The following is a 17,612-nucleotide window of genomic DNA, read 5'->3' as shown; positions in this document are numbered from 1 at the left end:
CAAGGCTTAGCAACTTCAAATGCATCTCAAGTGGCTTCAAGTAACCCTGGAATTGTACCTCTGCTACAGTGGGCTGCCTTCCTCCACGTCATGGTCCATAGCAAGCCATTCTTTCTGCTTCCTGATCTTAGCATTTCTGAGTATCAGGCATCAGCATACACATTACACACACACACACACACACACACACACAAACACACACACAGAGGCAGTGACCTTCACTGATGACTCTGTGAAACAAACCCATCATTCATTTAATTCTTCAGGAAATAAGTGCTGTGACATGGGCATAGCCGTGATGTGGGTGTAGCTAGCGTGGATGGATCTCTGGGTTCAGTCTCTATACCCCAGCTATCCACACATACATGTAATAAAGATGTATATGCTTACCACTGCTGGGGCCTGGGATAAAACATCTTTCTATTCCACGGAGTCCGTGGCATAGTGAGGAAGACAACATAGGAAAGAGAATAAAATTAAAAAGTGTGCTAAGGGAGAGGAGAGGGTAGGTATCTGCTTCCCACAGGCTAGTCTCTCCAAGGAGGTCACACTAAACTGCAAGGCACAAAGAATCACCCAGAAAAAGAGCCCGTTTTTTCCTCTCTCATACCCTGACTCTACAAAGCAGTGGTCCAGCCTTCAACAATTTCTTTAGAGGGGTTAAAGTATGCAATGCCCATCGCTCTCCCTTACAAGAAAGAGCTGTACCTCCCTGCCTGGGACAGCTCCTACTGTGTGGAAGGCTCTCTAAATAGACTGAAGTAAATAAGTGGTAGACTCAATGAATGACTCATCAATGAAAGCATTTCCTGAAGTTTAACAAGTGACATGCTGGGACAGACACTGTCACTGTTACCTTAATAGGGACTCCACTAGGCTTGAGAAACACTGAGAAGACTCCACGTTGAGAACAAAAGTGCATAACTCTACATATTGTAGGCCAATTAGGAGAGGGCACATAGAGCAAGCGCTCAACACGACCTCACAGTCACTGGGGATGCTAGTCGAGGTGTCTCACAGGGATAAACACTCGAGCCCGACATTTACTCTCAGAGGCAGTGAAAAAGTCCAAAAGTCAGAGAAACAATCACTTCCTAAGTGACCTCTATGTATAAGGCTGTTCCAAACCATCCTTGTCTTTTCCCAAATCCATCCAGATGCTGTGCCGTATGTCTCAGCCTGTCCTCCAAGACCAAGCTTCTCGTTATCACCCAATTCCAGCAGCCAAAGGTGTTGGATGCTCACATTTAAGTCTTGTGTAGAAACTGGTTAAGGGAACAACTAAAGCTGCACCCCCTCTTGGGAGCATTCTGCACCCACTGGCTGGTTAGTCACAAGCCCCCCTTCTCCTTCATCCAGTCTGCCCGTGCCTGGTCCTGTTGCCCGAGCTGTGCACTCACTGAAGGTGAAGCTACTTCTCAAGGACCCAAGGACCCTTCTACACACAAATGTTAGCAACTCTGGGTGTGTGTGTGTGTGTGTGTGAGAGAGAGAGAGACAGACAGACAGACAGACAGAGACAGAGAGATAGACACACACAGAGAGAGAGAGAGAGAGAGAGAGAGAGAGAGAGAGACAGACAGACAGACAGACAGAGACAGAGAGATAGACACACACACACACAGAGAGAAAGACAGACAGACAGAGACAGACAGACAGAGAGATAGACACACACACACACACAGAGACAGACAGACAGACAGACAGAGAGATAGACACACACACACACACACAGAGAGACAGACAGACAGACAGACAGAGAGATAGACACACACACACACAGAGAGAGAGAGAGAGAGAGAGAGAGACAGACAGACAGACAGACAGAGACAGAGAGATAGACACACACACACATAGAGAGACAGACAGACAGACAGACAGAGACAGAGAGACACACACACACAGAGAGACAGACAGACAGACAGACAGAGACAGAGAGAGAGAGAGAGAGAGAGAGAGAGAGAGAGAGAGAGAGAGAGAGAGAGAGAGAGGTGGGGTGGGGAGGGCGTTAGTTCACAAGACTGATAATATTTCAAGGCAAATAGATAAAGTGGCCTTCTGGTCTCACTTCCTGGGAGCCTTTGTTGTTGCTGCTATACCAGTCTCTGTCTATATGGCTTTGCTTCCAACAGCAGCCTCTATGCCTTGGGAGACAGGAAGCAAGCCTAGGGAACACAGAGAGCACAGGTACTCTACATAAGCCCAGAAGTACAATCCCTGATGACAAGACAGAGGTTGCAGCCTCCAAAAACAATATACAATGACAGGCAAGTTCAGAAGCAAGCATCACATGGCAGCATCTCCCTGCTTGAATCTACGCCCAGAAGTCAGGGGTGCAGGGCTCCTGGCCAATCAGTCCAAGGGGCTAGAGAGTCTTTGCAACTTACCGGCTTGTGGATGCCAGCCTCCACCACTGCCCACTGAGCCAGCAGAGCAGCCCGAGGACCGACTGAATTCTTTCCCAGCCTCCTTCATCTGAGGACAAACTTGTAAGGCTGCATCTTCAGACTTGTGAACATTTCAATACGCCCTTCCTTCCACCTGGCAGTTCGTTTCCCACCCACAAGTCCTGGTCCTACTGAGTAATCTGTTGTTTGATTAGCTGAGGTTCGGGCTCCTTCGCTTCTTTTTTGTGCACGTAAGAAAATCTACCTGAAATTTGTGCGGTCCCTGACGCCCTCGCCATCACAGGCTGGCAAATTCTAATTTCTGCAAGTCTGCACTGAATAGCGATCTCTCAATCTTCCTGACCTCATCATGATCCACTCATTTCATGCCCCTTGCATGACATCACATGCAACCTCTCCTCCGGTCCCTGGTCCCTGTAAGCCCCCACGAGCTCCCTTCAGGCAGCAAGAGCTGAGCACAATGTTTGGCATTCAGCCAAGTAAGTCGTGAATAAATAACCGGTACGCTCTATCAGCATTAGTCTCTATTCCTAGCTTGGCCAAGGGAAACCCTCCTAGGTTTCTTCCTGCGACCCGGATAGCAGGAAATAGGAAATTGCGCGACAGATCTGAACCCCAGACCCAAGGCAACAGGTCATGAGGGATCTGCAGACTGAAGGCAGGTAGGTGCTGGAATCCCGTGCAGAGCGCCAGCACTCGCTGCGGTTCTCAGCTTCCCGGAGCATGCTCTTCCCCGGGAGACGTTTGGATATTGGGTGGAAACCTTAGAAGCCATTGGCTTGCGAGCTCCGGGCTCCGGTGCCACACCGGGACTGGAGCCAGGGCCCGGCAGCAGCAGTCTAAGAAGGGAAGGTGGCGCTTCGGGCCAATGGCTCACCCGCATCCCGCCAACACCGAGAGGGAGCTTATGGGGATACAGCACCGCGCGAGGACGCACCTGCAGGTCAGATTCGGGGTAGGTGCTCCCTCTGGCCAGAAATCCTACAAAGTCGACTTTGCTGGGGCTTACCGTGCCAGCTACGGTGGCCCGTGGGTACCTCGGACAGGCACAGCCAGCTACACGATCCGCTGATGCACTGCAGCCGGGACGTTCTTCCTCTGCCCCGCACAGTGTGCGAGCGCCTCCGCCTGGCAGACTGACTTCCCCGCGCCGCGGAGCCTATTGGCTAGAGCAACACGACTCCGCACCAAGGCCCGCCCATCCCGCCGCTCCTCCTCCTCCCCATGGGCTTACCCTTGCCAGCCAGGTAGGGAAAGTTGCTGCAGCAAGCAAGCAGTGCTCTTGCTGGCCTCAAGTGGCCAAATGAGTTGATCTTTTTCCATCCCAGGAGGGGTGAGATGACCCCCAGGGAGTGCGAATAGTGCAGTTCAGTATCCTAGAGAGCCAGCTTTGAGAAAGTCACCTGAGGGCCTTAGGCAGCCACTAGTCATCAAAGGATCACAAGCACAGGGAGCAGCAGGAAGCTAGACTCTTATTCTGGGGTGGGGGTGGCACAGGACTTGGTTGCATACAAGTACACAGACATGAGAATGTCAGCTTGTAAGCGGAGAGGGCTGTATGGTAAGAACACAAAAGGGATGTCACTATATGCCAGGATGGTCTATGGAGGCAGTTTGTGAGATGTCAATTAAGACTGTAAGGTTCAAAGTAATTCCAGACAGAAAAAGAAGGCAGCCAGGGAAACCTCAACCCTCCAAGTTGGCACAGACTGGGAGGGCATTTAGCAGGTTCATGTCTCCTGTGTTATTTCTATGCCTCTGTTTCCTTCAGAAGGTCAAAGCACAGTCCCCCAAGACTTACCTGCAATATTTTCTTTTCTTTTAGAGACAGGGTCTCACTATGTAGCTCTGGCAGGTAGTTCTGGCAGGCCTGGATCTTTTCATGTAGACCAGGCTGGCCTCCAACTCACAGAGATCTGCCTGCTGCTGTTTCTGGGTTAAAGTTCTAACTGTAAGATCTGGACCTATAACTTAGTTATTTTTTTAAGATGACTAGTGCTTAAAATGCATAGAAAAATGCTTGGGAAAATTATAAGGGAAATTCTTGCCTGGATAGGTAAATTTAAGAACCCTACATTTCTAAAGAAACAAAAGTGGGTAGAGGTTTAGATGATAAGCCAGGCAAATTACTGCACAAATATTTTTGCTTTATTGCACTATGAACATGAAAAGGTGAAAATTAGATGCAGGAGAATGTGATGGTTTTCATTGAAATTTCAATGTATGGTAGCCAGTATTTGGAATATATAAAAAAAGGGTTTTATATTAATGATATTCTCCCATCATGCACTGCAACTCAGTGGCACCTAGTATTGTTTATTTTATGTATTTTTTGTTATATTTTAAAAATTATAAACAAGCTTGCTTCACATGTCAATCCCAGATCTCTCTCCCTTCCCTCCTTCTACACCCCTCCACACTCCCCCCAGCATCCCACACTATCCCTACTCCTTTCCCCATAGGGGATATTTAGAGTCTGTCATTTCATTCAGGGTAGGGTCTAGGCCCTCCCCTAAGAGTCCAGGCTGAGAGAGCATCCCTTTTTGTGGTATAAACACACAAAGTCCATTTATATGCCAGGGATAAACACTGATCTACTGCCCAGGGCCCCATAGGTTGCCCAGGCCTCCTCACTGACTCTCACAATCAGGGGGTCTGGATCAGTCCCATGCTGGCCTCCCAGCTGTCAGTCTGGGGTCCAAGAGCTCCCTCTTGTTCAGGCCAGTTGTTTCTGCTGGTTTCACCAGCCCATTCTTTACCCCTTTGCTCATCATTCCTCCCTCTCTGTCACTGGTTTTCAGGGGTTCAGTTCAGTGTTTAGCTGTGGATGTCTGCCTCTGTTTCCATCAGTGACTGGATGAAGGTTCTAGGATGGTATATAAGGTAGTCTTCAAACTCCTTACAGGGAGGGGCATTTAAACTCAAATAATGAAAAGGGCCCCCAAAGCGTGGTCACCCTCAGAAGAGGCAATCCTTTGCCCCCACTATCCTCACCCAAGATGGTGTTAACTTTGGAGAAACAACTTTGACTTCATAAATCACTGGGTTGTGCTGGAGGATGTACAAGGACTTGTGAGTAGAAGATGTCAGGAGCAAAATGAGCAGCAGCTGAAAGATTGCTTTCTAGAAAATGCCTGTTATTTTTACTTCCATATACTAAAAACATTTTCTTTTAAATTGTGTGTGTGTGTGTGCGTGTGTGTGAATTTGTATATATGTGTGCATAGAGAGTTCAGAGGCAGGGTGTTCCCTGGAGCTGGAGTTACAGGCTGCTGTAAAGCCACCCCACTTGGGTGCTGAGAACTGAATTCAGGTCCTCAGCAAGAACAGTACACTCTCTTAACCACCGAGCCATCTCTCCAGCTCCTGTACCCCCTTATCTAGAGGCAAGGGTTTTATCACCCTGTGAAAGCCTGGCATTTCCTTAGGCCAGAACCCTCCACAGTCCTTGGAGCAGAATGCTAGTTCAGCCTATCATACGCTCATCCCTGAGACTTTGCCTCCCCAGAAAAAGTGAGAAAAGGAAGCAAAAGACTGGACAGGAGGCTTCTCAGGGTGACAGTGACAGCAGCAGCATCCTAAAGAGACTGGATCGCCATGGGTCACGGCGGCCAACCTCAGGGCTCCCTTGATTTCTGCCTGTTTCTCAAGTTTCATCCTTGTGGCCATCCCTGTCCTCACCCTACCAGTTTTCCTTTGTGAGTCTCCGCTTCTGCTACACTTTCTTGTAACAGCCACCCAGTCCTTTCTGTTGCTTTGAACCAAAACCCTGATGGATTCAGGAAGGAAAGATGGCCTCATGTAACAGCAAAGGAACAGTTTGGCAAAGACATCTGCATGCAAGCAAATGCCTGCATGGTAACATGTGGACACTTGTCTTCTTTGCTCCCTGAGAAATCACACCCTACAAGGTGGTGGTAGTAGTAGCATTTGAAAATGGTATTTACATTTGAAAAGAACCCAGATGCTCTATTCTTAGCATGTCTAAAAAAAGTGAGCAAGTTCTTATAATAAAACAAGCAATCCTAGAAATAAGCCCTCTCCTGTCAAGTTTATAGATTGCAAGTATTTCACATTTCATATACACAGATTATAATTGACAGAGTTGTGGCTGGATCCTGGGTCCTAACTCAGAACAGTTCAGGATTTACTGGGCTGTAACTTGGCTCTGCTTGCCAGCAAGGATAGATGTTGTTCTGCTAGGGATTTTTTCACTTAAATAATTTTACTTTTCATTTTACCAACACCAGCTTCCCCCTTCTTCCACCCTGCACCCCCTCCCACCCTGTATCCACTCCTCAGAGGGGGTAGGCCTTCCTTGGGGAGTCAGCAAACTCCGGCATACCAAGTTGAGGCAACACCAAGCCCCTTCCCCTGTATCAAGGCTGAGCAAGGTATTCCACCATAGGGAATGGGTTCCAAAAAGCCAGTCCATGCCCCTGGTGCCACTGCCAGTGCTCCCCCCCAAGAAACAGATAAAGTCATATACCTGTCACCCACAGTCAGAGGGTGTAGTTTAGTCCCATGAAGGTTCTCCAACTGTCAGTCTGTAGTCAATGCGTTCCCAGTAGCTGGGGGTCTGCTGTCTCTGTGGTTTTCCCCACCATGATCTGGACCCCCCTTGCTCATATGATCCTTCCTGGAAACCTATTTTTTTTAAATGATGGGAAAGTTTTATTTTTCAATGTTTCCTTCTGGCTACTTGAAATGATGCTTAAGATCCACATGATTAAAGATGAATTATGGGATGGGGAGATTGCTCAGTGTGTAGAGGGTTTGCTGTGACAACATGAGGACCCAGATTTGCATCCTCAAAACTCACATAAAAAGTCAGGTTTGGCATCACATCTGTAATGCCAGTCAGGTTTGGCATCACATCTGTAATGCCAGTGCTCCTAAGGGAAGGTGAGAGGTAAAGATAGATTCCCAGAAGCTGGCCTGCTATGTACACCAGCAAACAACCAAGGAACCATGTTCAAACAAGGTGGAAGACAAAGATAGACCTGGGCCTGACCTGCACATTGTACACGGCAGTGTGTGCTCACACACAGTCACATATGATTAAAAGGAGATACTTTGCTAGGCTTGGGAGACAGTGAGGCTTGGAAGAAACGTGATAATGATTCTGAGGTGTAAATGCTACTTTAGCAGTTGGAGGAATAAAAAAAAACAAGGGGCTCTGGAGTTTACTCAAAGACGGTCAACAGCGCAAGAAATTTCCATCCCGTCTGCTCCCAGGCATCTTCAGCTAGAGAAGTGGCTGGGATTTGTTTCAGCCCTGGGTCCTGGTAAGGTGAAGAGAGCAAAGAACTGAAGACATGGGTGGCTTTTCTTGAATTTCAGCTTCAAGGCTCTGTGATACCGCGCCTGATTCTAGGGATGAGGCAGATTCTGAGCTGAAGACTTGAGAAGGCTTTCTGCTCACTTGTGTGCACTGCAGAGTATTTCTGCTGACATTGCAAAGAATTGCCACGGCAACCTGTAAAATACATTTCCCAGTTCTTGTCGTCTCCCTCAAAGGAGGCAGATACCATTAGGTGTTCCTGTCATTAAGGATGCATGGAAGTATCAGCTGATCATGTCACTCTCAAGGTCCAATAAATTTGCCTCCAAGTCTCACCCAGAAGCAGCTCCAGTGAGGCAGAAGGACAGTCAAGTCCTGTGGGACATGGGGTGAAAACACATTACAGTTGTTCATTCCCAGTGTTGTCTACACATTCAAAAAGCCTACCAGGTTAAGATGAATTCCTCAACTCCTTTTATTCAAACCAATCAGCTGGAAGGGATAGGGCTCGGATTTCAGTAGGTAGATACTGTATCAGTGTCAGTCACGTTTTCGTTGCTGTGAAGAGACAACATGACCAAGGCAATAGAAGAAAGAGTTTACTAGGGATCACAGTTCCACAGGCTATCATGGTGGGGAGCATGGCAGCAGGAAGACAGGCAGAGATGGTAGCTGAACCCTTAAACTATATATACAAGTGGGAGGTAAAGAGAGCTAACTGGGAGTGGTGTGGGCTTTTGAAACCTAAAAGCCCACCCCCAGGGACATGCCTCCTCAAACAAGGCCACACTTCCTAATCCTTCCCAAATAGTTCCACCAAGTATATGCTAACAATTCTGTAGGCGTCTATCTGATCATCAATTTTTTTCCAGCTAAGTGGTGAGCATGGTCTTTATTCTCACTTCTCAGATTGTGAAAGAAGAGGCCTAAAGAGATACATGTATAAAATAAACCACAGAAATTTGAATAAGTGGTTAGAGTTATAAACACATAATTCCATGTCCCTAAGCACCCATGGTCGATGTCAGACATGCTCCGATCACCTCTCTGTGTTACACCATCCCTTCCAGAGACCCACTGCCAGCCTGTAACCTGCCTCAATGGTACATCTATTTCTTATTTCCCATGAGTCTTTCCTTCCCAGTGTTGACTAGCATTTCACTTCTGTGATCTTTGCTTTCTGTGCCATTCTTCTTCAGTAGGGCACATCTACTTCACAGGAAACTTCTGGAGTCCCACAGGCAGGTTACGCTCAAGGGATCTCACAGATCCTGGTGTAGGAAGGCAGAGCCTGTGTTTTGGATTAGGACTATGGACACTATTCAAATTATCTGCTTTGCACACAAACTTGTGTCCCTTCTGGCATGATTTTCAGTGCCCACATGTTCCTGGGCATGTGGCATTATTTAATCAAAAAACATTTTCTCTCATTTCCTCTTTGAAGTGTAAGGACACATTTTTCAGGAGAAACCCCCATAAGGCTAGCACACATCAAAGCCAACCTGAGCTCACACCAGCCTGGGAAGTCCTTGCATCACATGACCTGTCTAATTTGTCTCTAGGAACCTTGTTACATGGAAGGTCCAAGATGTCCTGAAGTATGCACACCCAAGATAAAGACTTACCTGCAGTATTGTTTTAAACCATCTCTTTATTCATGGCCTGGCTAGTGGATGCGTTAACAATAGCACTCCATGCATGTAGACTACTGTAAAGTACTGAAAAGTATGTAGTTGATTCATATGCACCAACAGGAATCAGGTCATCTTGCAATGTGTGATGTAAATTGACAAACATGTATCCCAAAAAGTGCTACCAGTGGTTATCTTCAAGAGCAGCAAGGAGGGAACTTAACGTGTATTTGTGTGAGTGGGTTTCAAGAAATCTTTTAGCTTAATCTATTTCACTTAAGCTGTTATGAGGTTATGTCAATGATAGTGATATAACTAAGGTATAATTCATGTAATCAAAGCTTCAGCACCTTCCATTTCTCTTATTGCACATGAAAATGAAGTAGTAAACGGGAACCTGAACGTGTTCTAACTGTGGTGCAATGCAGAAGGAACACTGGGTTTGGTGGCCTCTGCTGTATTGGTTCCCCTCCTGGGTGGTCCATGGATTCTCTATGATAGGAGGGTTTCCTGACCATATGTCCAGTTCCTTAAGGACTCCCTGGGGTGGCTCAGAGGCCACTGCAGACTGTGTGTGTGTGTGTGTGTGTGTGTGTGTGTGTGTGTGCGCGTGTTGTGGGGGAGACACACCTGGGCAGGACATCTCTAACTTGAAATATATCACTTGTCACCAACACTAACGATTTCTCCTGATACCCTGTCATCTACCCCACACTGTGACCTCCACGTGGGACTCACGAGACATAGATGTTTCTAGTCCTATGTGTTGGGCAGAGCAGCTGTGAGAGAACAGCCCACTGGTCTCTTTGAACACTTCATGAGGTTTAAGTCAAGCATCTGTCACAGTCACCATTTTGTTCAGCTCTACTGCTCCATAGATGGACTTTTCTCTCCTAAATCTCAAGCCCCTGGGAAAACACAGCCAATTTCTAAGTTCAAGAGGCAGACAATTTCTTCCTGTATTAACTATTTCCATCTGGATATTAGAGCCTGGAACATCCCAAGGATGCCTGGCAAAGTGCTGCTTGGGATGTTCCAGGCTCTAATTTTACATGTAACCTAAGGTTTAGTTGTGAGTTCAATCATTCTCATTTAGTGGGTCATAAATACACATGGAAAAAGAATGTTCTTATGGTTTATCCTTTCAAAAGAGAAGCATGCTCATGGTAAAACACTGTCTTGGTGTGACCAGGGACCTAGGTTTGAATCCCAGCGTTTCCCACTTGTGTGGGGTTTGTTACTATAAAAAACAGTAACAATAACTATATCAGTCATGAGGACTTAAGTACCAGACACCGTCTTTAGTCTCTAATATCGTAGTTCCTTCAGTGGCGCCTTAGATGAAGAAACTGAGAGTCAGAGAAATCACTCGTACTCTGTAACAGACACAGCCGAAATCAAAACATGTGGAATATTACTTCAACTATATGAACACATGTTACATTTGTTTTATGTTGTATAATGTTACTTTAACTATGTAAAGGTGTGTTATATTTGTTCATGTTGCAGACTATTTATGTTAACGTGTGTTACATGTTTCTGTGCTGCACTGAAGTATGTAAGGATGTGTTGCTTTTGTTTACACTGCATTTGTTTAGTTTTGTAAATATGTGCTGCTGTTTCACTTTGTCTACCTAAGGCACCCAATTAGTCTAATAAAAAGCTGAAAGGTCAGTATCTTGGCAGTAGAGGAATAGGTGGGGCTGGTGGGTAGAGAGAATAAATAGGAGGGGAAATCTAGGCTCAGGAGAGGAGAGACCAGGGGAGAAAGAACAGGAGATTCCTCTGGCCGGCCAGCCAGGCAGACACCAGCTACCCAGACACAGGGAAAGCAATGAAAGCAGAACACAGGGAATTAAAGAAAGGTAAAAATCCCTGTAGAAAAATGTAGATGAAGAGAAACAGGCTAAATTAAGTTCTAAGAACTAGCAAGGAAGGAGCCTAAGCTAAGGCAGAGCGTGGCCAAAAGAAAGCCTCCTACATAAACCCACTCATACTATTTCAAATCCGCTGCTCTTGGATGTTTTAAAGTTTACCTTATCTCTTGAACCTCAAGTCTTATGGGATGACAATGAGGATCTATAGGATCAAATATGTGCCCTGTCATGTAATACAGGACTTGGGATATGCACTGAATGGCAGGTGTAACACAGGGAATGGCAATTTCAAGGCTATCTCCTGATTAGTAATATGGAAACATGCTTCTGCTTGTAAGTATCATGGTAGGATTGCCTCATGATGGGCAGGCAGGATTGGGCATAGTAGTCTCACTTTGTACAAAAGAAGTTTTATCTCTTTAAAAATGGAAGTCCTTTTCTTTCCCTTCAAATGGTGGGCTCTTTTTATAGCAGTTTTGTAAAAGCACATTCATGATAGGCATAGTTATGAATTTTGCACTTCAAGGCTCTGGCTGTGACTACTGTGACCAGAGAGAATATTGCAATTCATTCATTCATTGTTCCTTTGGGCATCAGCACTCTCCATCACTGGGTCTCCAGGCAACCAGAACAACACCTGCATTTGGAGGGAAGTGATATAATCAAAACAATCAGAGGGAGAGCTTTAGTTAGCTGGCCACCAAGGCAAAAAGAGGGTTCAGTGGGTTGAGACAGCACCAAAATTCAGATTACTCAGATCTAGAAGCCTCTTGTTTTGAGTGCCAAAGTGAGGTTGTGCTGGCGTATGTGGAGTCCTTAAGGATATCTTGAGTTTAATTTTAGTCTAGTGTCCCATACCTTGTACCCCACAACCCCTACTTCAAGCCTTGTTGACATTCTCCCTATATCAGGATCTCTGCCCAGTGGTATAGGGATGCATAAAGCATATCAATACAACTCATTCAGTGTGAACACTATTCCTTCAAGATCCCCTGTCCCTTGAGCAGTCCAATTCCCCTTTGAACATTTGCAAGGCATTATTAGAACCACACACTTGCTGGTAACTCCTATACTAAAAGACACTGAATTCATTTCATTTAATTATCTCAGTATTCCAATGTTGTTTGACCACAAGTATCTTTCCTGAACATTTATTGTACCGGTTGCTGTCTTGTGGTTATAACACAATACACAACAAAAGCAAACAAATTCTGATTGGAAACATTTCTTCACTAAACATGGACTGAGAACTTTCTCCATCTGCCTCACTCACTTCCCATTCACCACTCATTACTCCTACAGGTCTTCAAAAGCATCTCTCAGGGCCTTCTAGAAACCACCTGTGAAAGTAAAACTCATGGTTGTTCTGAAGGAGGCTGTGTATGTAGCAAGGTTCTATTGTCTCTTGATGCAACCAAGAAATATTTAAAAGGAGGGTAGGAGAACTTTTTGTTCTGTACTGGGTAGAATTTTCTGTATACATGAAAGAGAGAGACAGAGAGACACATACAGACAGAGAATGATCAGCTGGACAGTTGTGCTGGGGTTAAGTGTTGGGTGTTAGAATCTGACTAGTGTACAAAGTTTGTTTGTAAGAATCACGGGAATCAAATGAAAATGTCACGCTCAGCCTCACTGGAGGCTGGTGGATCAGAAGGTTATACTTTTAATGTGGGGTGTCCTCTTGGTCCCATGTGTTTGAATACTTGGTCTTCAGCTGGTGAGATCAGTTTGGTAGGTTGTAGAACCTTTAGGAGCAGAGCCTCGCTGGGGAACACAGGTACTATGGAGTATAGGCTTTAGTTGTAGCCTGGCTCTGGTGCAGGTCTGAGTCTTCTGATTCCTAAACTAGTCAGATGTACTTACCTGCTCCTACCACCCCAGATGCTTTAACCACAATGTCTTTCCTGACAGGATCCTGAACCTTCTGAAACCATAAGGCAAAATGAATCCTTCCTCCTTTAAATTTGCTGCTGCCAGACACCTTTTCAGAGTAACAAGAAAGGCAACCAACACAGAAGGACTACAAAGATATGGTATAAGCCTGTGTGTTTCTGAAAACATTTTATGGAGGTGCTGACATACAGCATAGTTTGATGGGTACTGGGCTGATGTGGGTGGGGCTGATGTGGGTGGGGCCTCCCATGTGAACTACTGTTGTTTCATTTTCTTCAATCTAGCTTTTTATCCAAACTCCAATTCAAGCTCAGCAACACCTATCCCAATCTGAAGTTTATAATCCACAAAGACTTAACTCACAACCATGAAGTTTGTTCACAACACTAGGCATTAAACACTGATCCAGACAGCCCTGGGGCTGGCCTCTTTTCAGCTGAAATCCCTGCCAGGGATCTATACAGACATTCTGGACAGAGAAGATAATCAAATTTCCCCTTTACAGCTATCTCAAGGGATATGCACTTAGAATCATTAGATTTAATAATTTTGCCAGTGATGGGACCATCATGTCAGCTCTCATCAAACTTATACAGGGCATCTATTAACCAGCATTTTTCCCCCACAAGGTATAAAAGTTTTGGTGAAATGCCTCGTATGCCTGTCAGGAAACAGCTGAGTATTTGGGTATATTCTCCTTAAAATTTCTTCCCAAAGCTTAAATAAACCTTGTTGACCCTCTTGTCATTTACATCCACTAACAGCTCTAGTAGAACAGAGAAGAACACACATCCTTCTCTGCAAGTCAGCAAGTAGGGAGTGTGGCTGAAATACTAAGCAACACACACAAGAAACCCTGGGGAGTGGCCCTGGACCCATCACTTGCTCTTTTGGGATTATATTTTAAAGTTCATTGAAGTAATTAAGAGAGTTTAATAGAGTTTCAAATGGTGTTTGACTATCTTGAAGAGCATTGAACAAGACTCATTTTACATCTTAGAATCACGTTGTAAAACCCCCATTAAACTTCCCCTTCATTCCCTTTTTCCTCATGGGTGGTCTAGAAGCCAACTGTCCTTTAATTCTAACACTCATTAACTCCCAACGTCTGCACTGTTTGTGTTTAATTTTTTGGTTTCCCTTTTGGATCTCTGGTCCTGTTTCTCCATCCACATTCTTTAACATTTAAAAATGTATTTTAGTGTGTGGGTGTGGGTGTGCACGTGGGCCACCAAGAAATTGTGGAGGTTAGAGGTCACTCACTGGGATTCAGTTCTCTGTGTCATGTGGGTCCTGGGACATGAAGTCACTGGGATTCAGTTCTCTGTGTCATTTGGGTCCTAGGACATGAAGTCAGGTCTTCAAGCTTAGTAGAGAGTGAGTGCTGTCAGCTGATTTGCCATCCCATTAACCCGAGAATTTAGAGTTTTGGTGGTGTTGTTTTGTGGTACTGGAAACTGAACTTAAAGCCTCATACATACCAAACAAACACTGTACTATTGAGCTATATTCCCAGGTCTATAGTCGATATAATCCGTTAAGCTTGCATCACAAATCCACAAGAACTGCAATAACAAGCCAAATTCCAAATCTTGAACAAGCTAAGAAAAAGAAAAAAAAGGAAAATTTCCCTTATGTGGGTAAGGTAGACAACATAGAAAATGACATCGCAATCATGTTAACAAGTCTAATTTTACTTAAGTGTGTGTGTGTGTGTGTAAGTTACCATATGCATCATAGATCATAGTCCTGCAGAGTGCCAGGGCAACAGTGTTCCCACAGCCCTGGTGGGGCAGCACAGACAGTGTCCAGACCTTCCTTTCCTATCAGGAGCCTCTTTCTGGTATTTCCCCCTCCTCGCTTTTAAAGCTCTTGCAAACAGATTATCTACCCATCCTGGTGACTCATACTGTATATCTACACACTGGATTGGTGTCACCAGGACTCGATGTGTCCTTCCGAATCTTCTGAGGTTGAGTTTAGCACATGGAATGCTGGAAGACGGTGCATGGCTGGGCTTCCTGCTTCTGCCCTCACAGCCTTCTTGGCCCTTCCTTCTCGCCAGAAAATCCTGCTCCTTAACTAGGACCCTAGTTTACCTTTTTTTTTCCTCCGAGAAATTACATTCCTTCATACATCATTGCAATGTACAGTAAAATAGTTTTGATGTGGTTTTTCTCCAACAGTTACAATCATAATACGTATGAGCCATCATGTGAGAAATGAATGGACTAACAAAATAAAAACATTGTCCCATAACAAGCAGATGTACAGAGGATTAGTGACCCATTCTCTTAGGGAAATGAAATGTATATTTACCTCAAGGGTCTGTTTTTGTATATAGCTCTTATTGTGTACCAAATACCATTCTAAGTGCTTTCTCTCCAGTCATAATTTTAATAATAATAATATACTTGTAAAATTGCTATTTATACTTTCTGTTTCATTGATGTGGAATTCTAGGCTCAGGGGTTTAAGTAAAAAATAGTTAATTTTTCATTAGTGTAACAAAATATCTGACAAAAGAATATTAAGTTAGGGTTTGTTTGGGTTCACAACGTTAGTGTAGAGTTTATGATGGTGGGAAGGATGTGGTGGCCAGACTCACACTGCATCTACCGTCAGGAAGCAGAGAGAATTGGGATTCTGGGAATCTGCTTACTTCTCTTTCCTTCAGTCTGGATCTATACCATGGAATGGTGTCTTTTGCATCCTAGGTAGCCCTTCCTGTTTCAGCTAAACTCCTTTGGAAACAGCCTCACAGGTGTATCTAGAGGTTAGTCTCTTGTTTCTGTCACTGTTATATTGCTATGATAATGCATCATGCCCAAAGAATTCTTATACAATAAAGAATTTATTTTGGGCTTACAGGTTTAGATGGTGAGTACACGACCATCACGGCAGGGAGTACACCGGCAGGCAGGCAGTTGTGGCACTGGGGCAGTAACTTAGTGCTTGTATCTTGATCTACAAGCTAATGGAATTGTGTGGGCTTTTTAAAACTTTAAAGCCTGTACCCAGTGATGCATCTCCTCCTCCAGGGACACCTCTTACTTCCTCTCAAACATTTCCACTAATTTTAGACCAAGTATTCAAACAGGTGAGCCTGTGCTGGGCATTCTCCTTCAAATCAGCACATTTCCCGTGTGATCTGAAACTACATCCAAATTAACCACCTAAGGTAACTTTTTCCCAAACCATTCAGCTGAGTGGTGGAACCAAAATTTAAATTCAGACTGTGGATGAGCATATACTACACTATTAAGCACTGTACAACACCTTCTCTACTAGTCCAAATAGCATGCTGAATTATTCCAAAATAGTGATGTCCAAAATCCTATGATTAAACCATCTCCATCATCAAAAGGGAAGCCCAAGAAAGGAGAGTGACATGGTAGTTCTCATCTAATAATGGGCTTGGGACTGAGACAAGATCTTCTTACTTCTAAGAAAGGCAATTAGAGAATTTCTTTTTCAAAGACAAAGAAATCCTTCTGTCTATTTGCATAGAGATTCCCTTAATTATTTGTTTATTCAGAAAATGTGTCCAGGCTCTCTTAGGTGAGTCATCCCCCCTTGTCTCATTTCCAGGCTCCCATTATATAATATCATGTGGTGTCAAAGTCTTGTTATTCCTTATTGAGCATTCTCAGCCCATGAACAGGTGACCGAAGCTCAGAACTGTCAGTAACTCTCTATGATGACGTAGTTAGTAGGTGTCAGGACCCAAATGAATATTGAACGGACCAAAGACAGGCTTACAGTGAAATAAACTTCAAAGGAGATTTCCTTGAAAAGATTTGCATTGACTAGTGTCATGAACATGGATATGTGTAATCAAATCTGTGTCACCCTCCTTTCCTTTCAAAGACACCTCTCACATATGTTTTAATGGATATAACAGAGATGGCAAACAAATGGGAAATTTCCTTCTGTGAGTTCTGGGTATTCTCCACCTACAATACAACATCTAGACAAGATGATATCATCCAGATGGCACAAATCCTCAGGGAATGATTAACATGCTCACTGTGAGTGAGTCACCTTCCTCTGGTTGTTAGCAGTGGATAGAATCAAACCTAATAGACATTGATAGGCTGGAAAGAATGCTAATATATTCAAGGAGGTCAAACAAGTACACTGCCTGAAGCAGAGGAAGCTGAAACTTGGATTTTTCTCCTCCTAACAACCTTGAAACTTCATCTTAATTCATGGTTTTGGGGGGAGCAGGAAACGATAAATAATAACGCCGGGAAGCGAATATATCTCAGGGTAGAGCTTAAATGGTTGCCTCATTTCTTCCTTTACTCTGTTTAAGAATTGCCCCCGTGTGCCAGATATATGCCATCGGGGGAGCACACTATGCTCCTGCATGGTACCAATCACAAAATCAATTCTTCAGTCACATCAATTCTAGGAACTTCATTCATGGCTTCAATGGTGGTTCCGTGGTTGCAATGCTCCCTCAAAAATGCTAGCATTTCTGTAGGAAAGCTGTTTCCTTTGTTTATCTGTG

General features: G+C 44.6%; 1 protein-coding gene across 3 annotated transcripts in view; it reads right to left on the bottom strand.

Annotated features, from left to right (window-relative positions):
- Positions 1-3,536, bottom strand: part of Syn3 (synapsin III) — a 431,748-nt gene extending 428,212 nt beyond the window's left edge. Inside the window, exon 1 of one of the 3 annotated variants that reach the window (XM_013123361.3) lies at positions 3,346-3,536. The gene's annotated coding sequence lies outside the window, so the exon portion shown is untranslated. The remainder of the gene's footprint in view (positions 1-3,345) is intronic. The other 2 variants (XM_005083805.4, XM_013123359.3) reach the window with 2 other exon arrangements.
- Between the last annotated feature and the right edge of the window lie 14,076 nt (positions 3,537-17,612).

The sequence above is a fragment of the Mesocricetus auratus genome, unplaced genomic scaffold (assembly GCF_017639785.1).
Source record: "Mesocricetus auratus isolate SY011 unplaced genomic scaffold, BCM_Maur_2.0 Super-Scaffold_100011, whole genome shotgun sequence".
Lineage (NCBI taxonomy): Eukaryota > Metazoa > Chordata > Mammalia > Rodentia > Cricetidae > Mesocricetus > Mesocricetus auratus.
Note: the sequence above shows the minus strand (reverse complement) of the source record. Positions and strands in the feature narration are given on the sequence as shown.